Below are 3,789 nucleotides of genomic sequence, written 5' to 3'. Positions count from 1 at the left end.
TCAAGATGTAGCGTCATTGTTGACAGTGTCCTAAAGTGAAAATAAAACAATCATGGAACTTGGACTTACCAGCAGCCGGGGAACCAAAAGAAAATCACACAAAAAAAAAGAATCACTGCAGCCCACCCGGTGCTGTACAAAAGAAAGTGTGAAAATGACCCACCACCTGAGGTCCCAGGGCCACTGGCACGTCCTCCATTCACTGAAATAAAACACAGAAAAATATGTTAAAAGAATAAAAGGACACTGAGCGTCAGGCTCGCTACAGATCATAAAAAACTAAAACACACTTTAATAAAAGAAATCACACACACACACACACGCAGGAAGGCTTATACCCCACGGGTCAAACTACCACTCGTGCTGGTAGTAATTATTCTCAATCGCAGGCCGGTCTGGCTCCCCACCGGCTGAGACCGGCAACCCAGGCGATTTAGAGTCCCAGCACGACACTCGGGCAGAGGGTCGCTTCAGCCCGATCACAGAAGCGTGGGTACGAGCAACAGTCCAGAATAAAATAGAATAAAACCAGGCGAACCAGAAAGAGGTAAGCCTACTTAATAAAAACAAGACAAGACAAGCTAAAACAAGACAAAACGAGACAAGACAAGACAGCAGGCTCCACCGAGGAGGAGTCCTCACAACAGCGGCTGGGAAGGCGGTTCACTCTTCCAATTTAGGTTGGGCGATTTGCCACGGAGAGGTGAATACAGCAGTCAAACCCCCAGGACCGGAGGCGATATACAGCTGGTGGGGATAACACGAGCACCTCTCTCCACAACGTCGGAATAAAACAAACTGCTGCGCTGTAGCTGTCATATAATCTGCTCTTGCTGATCAGTCCGTCGCAGTGTGCCAGCATTTACTGCTGCTTTGCACTGAATGCACGGGAGGAATGATCCAACAAAACACCGGCTTAGCTTTATACGGGCTAACGCCACCCTGCAATCAATGTGCAGGTGGGTTCCCAATTAACCTAGTTGTGCAGTGAAGAGGACGAGCGCAGGAGAAAGAGAGAGAGAGAGAGAGAAAAAGAAAGACGAGTAGCCCATCTGGCTACACGTCCTTCATTTCCCCGGGTTTGAAGGATGGGTCGGTGTATCCTTCATGGCCCAACATATCCCAGACTTCATAGCGCGGCAGTGGGTGTGGATAATTCTGCCGAAAAAAACGGCGGATGGCTGAAGCGGGCTGGCCGAAGAGTAAACTTTTAAAAGTAAGTACTGAATATGATGTCACTTATTTATGTGCAAATGTTTAATAATGAAGAACATTAAAACATTACTGTTGACCACATGTCAGCAAAGTTATGTGACATTAGCGATGTTTGTACTTTACTTTGTTTTAAAGCCTCTACTTTATACGCCGTTCAATAGTCGACCTTAATCTTACAGAGAATGTGATGATTTAATGGATAATTAAAGTCAGTCATATATCCACAAACACAACAAGCTGAAAGTCAGTGACGCTGCTCGGTTTGCAGTCCTGAATATCACGGCACAAGCAGGATTCACTGCACTGTTAATGTTAGCTATGTTATATTGCTGCCTCTGTTCGGTGGTGTCGAGCCAAACGGACTTTAACGTGTGTTTGAACGAGCTGACGGTTCACTCGTTAAGCTGAAAGAAAGATGCTTTAATCACAGCAGTCACACATGTGTCCACTGGACCATCTGGAACTCTTCTTGTTTAGCACTCGTAATAACACAAACACTAAATCCTCCTTCTCTGGTGCTGTTGTGTAGCAGTGTCTACACCTGAGACTGTCACCTGTCTGTCTGTCCTGCACTCTCTCTCTGTTTCTTTTTCTCTGATTGTGTAATAAAAGTATGAACATGTGTTTAGAAGTTACACTTGTGTTTGAATCCTGCAGCTTATCACACATTTGATTTCCATGTGTGACAACTGCAAGTGTCCAGAGTGAGGACAGACTGAGGGACCCACTGCTGCACATCATCTGTGAGGCTTTGCACCCCTGATGATCCACCAGGACAAACTCAGCAGTGTGTGTGGGGATGAACAAAAGTATTTTACCAGCACAATATAATCTGCGGTGTGATCATTACTTTTAACAATGTAAGAGATAGCTTTAAGATGGCCTTAAGATGTTTATGCATACTGTTATCATATTAAAGGAATTGCAATACATGCTTACAAAACACTTATATCAGGTCATTTTTATTATCGTTTATAAGTTCATATTCTTGTATTAAGCCTTTAGTAGAGGTTCTTGATTAAAACATTTATTTAGTAGATGACAAATACATAGTTTCAGTTCGGTTATTACATATATGAGAGTGGCTTCTGTCTCTCTGTCTGGTGAGAGGTCAGGAGCTAGTCGCTGAGGTGAAATAGGGTGCAATTGTGGTTAGCACACACACACACACACACACACACACACACTTAGTTAAAGAGAATCATTTATAGGTGGAAGTTTAATCATGTTTTGCTCGGGGTTGCAAAAGAGCAGTTTGTCGCAGAACTGCTGCTGATGTGTCAAGATGATAAGCGAGCATCTGGCAGTGACAGGAAGTACCTTTCATGAAGATAGAAGACAATGTTCTTTTTAAACTGTGTTAAAAGTCATTGTGGTTTTGAATTGACGTATGCATATATTGTATCTGATGACGCATGAGATACAAGCCCTGATGGTATAAAATATCTGTTTATGCTTTGATTAAGTCGGAGATCAGCCCTGTCTGCGAACGGAGCTGGTCTTCCCACACGTGTATTTCATTAAAATCAATTGTCTGACCAAGCTCTTGTTGGACCTGGTTGTTTGTAGTCTCCTTCCTCAATATTTGAACCTTAACATGTGTGAGGAAGAGGAGGAGGAAGAGCCAGCAGCAGCTGACAGATGGAGAGAATAGACAGACTGTTCCCTGTTTGTGAAGGACTGCTAGAAAATAACTGTCTGTCCTGAATCAGTCTTATTAGGTAATGTTCAAATAATGTGATCATCCAGTGTTTTCAGTGTGGGAGAAAGTACTCAGGGCCTTCAAGTTACACACTATGAAAGGCAGCAACAAGTTTAATGTTCAGAAACCTAAAGTATGTATCAGCAGCAGAATGGAGCTAAAAATAAATGTTTGTTTCAGTTCTATGAAGCTTTGAGTATTTTGGCTCAGTAGCACTGCTGTGTTTGTTGCATCATATTGCTGTAATTGTTTATATGCTTTATATATTCTGAGCTAAGTTGATCTATAGTGTTACATCATATTCCATAAGGATGTTATGTGTTTGTAGACTTTCTGCCCAGTTTGACCCATTTAGCAGAAGTCAGCCTGTTTAAGGCTCTGATATCTATTCTGTATGACTTAAAGCAGTTATGACATGGTCTGATTTTCTCACCCAATAAAGGAATATTTCATATATCAGTCTACTCTTCATTCTAGACACAGTTATTACAGCTCGTACATTTTCTTTTTACACATATATGTAAGCATTGAGCCGAATGTAATAATGCCAACATATTAAAAGAACAATATTTGTCTCTTATATATAAAACATCTGTATATACACTGTCAAAGATACTTGTCTTTGAGTGAAGATTTAAGGTGATAGGATATTTAAATAACTGCAACTTGAATCTTTACTGAAGCTCAGTATTTGACAGAGTTCATGTTCACTGCTGTGATATATCATAATAATCTGACAATAACATTAATATTGGCCATATTATATTTACATTACCAAAGTGAGATGACTTTACTCTCATGAACAACATTAGCTAATTGTTATTTACTAGCTAATTGTAAATGACTGTTCAGTACAGAAGTGAAGCCTAATA

General features: G+C 41.0%; 1 long non-coding RNA gene across 1 annotated transcript; it reads left to right on the top strand.

Annotated features, from left to right (window-relative positions):
* Positions 1–1,835: 1,835 nt before the first annotated feature.
* Positions 1,836–3,102, top strand: LOC146368653 (uncharacterized). The gene is made up of 2 exons (XR_014797592.1): positions 1,836–2,008; positions 2,831–3,102. It is a non-coding gene; the product is annotated as an uncharacterized LOC146368653 (long non-coding RNA).
* The last annotated feature ends 687 nt before the right edge of the window (positions 3,103–3,789 follow it).

Source organism: Perissodus microlepis, chromosome 18, assembly GCF_051167445.1.
Source record: "Perissodus microlepis isolate ML-2025 ecotype Zambia chromosome 18, ASM5116744v1, whole genome shotgun sequence".
Taxonomy (NCBI): Eukaryota; Metazoa; Chordata; class Actinopteri; order Cichliformes; family Cichlidae; genus Perissodus; species Perissodus microlepis.
Note: the sequence above shows the minus strand (reverse complement) of the source record. Positions and strands in the feature narration are given on the sequence as shown.